The following is a 400-nucleotide window of genomic DNA, read 5'->3' as shown; positions in this document are numbered from 1 at the left end:
ATCTTAGTTGGGACAATGATTCCTTGCTTTAAAAGTGCAGTTATAACAGGGCATATCTCTTCTTCATCTTCTGGACGTAAAGGGTATTGAGCAACTTTGGGTAAAGGCTTAGCTGGGTTTAATTTAATTTTTACAGGCTGGCAGTATGGATTTCTCCTACTTCATTAGCATGCCAGGACCAGAGAAATGGAGGGACAGCTTTTATGATTTCTTCCTGCAACACAGAAAGATTAGGGAACTCAGGCTTAGGAGGTGAAGTAGCTAAAGCGGCAAGTACTGCTCTCTCATTATCACAGGGAACATCTAAATAAACACCATTAGGAGAGCAATAGATAGTACAGCTGAGTTTACAAATCAAATCTCTGCCTAATAAATTAACAGGCAAACAAGGACTAAGGAG

The sequence above is a fragment of the Gavialis gangeticus genome, unplaced genomic scaffold (genome assembly GCF_001723915.1).
Source record: "Gavialis gangeticus isolate Ggan-Ray unplaced genomic scaffold, GavGan_comp1, whole genome shotgun sequence".
NCBI classification, from domain to species: domain Eukaryota; kingdom Metazoa; phylum Chordata; order Crocodylia; family Gavialidae; genus Gavialis; species Gavialis gangeticus.
The sequence above is the reverse complement of the archived record's forward strand: the minus strand, read 5'-3'. Positions refer to the sequence as shown.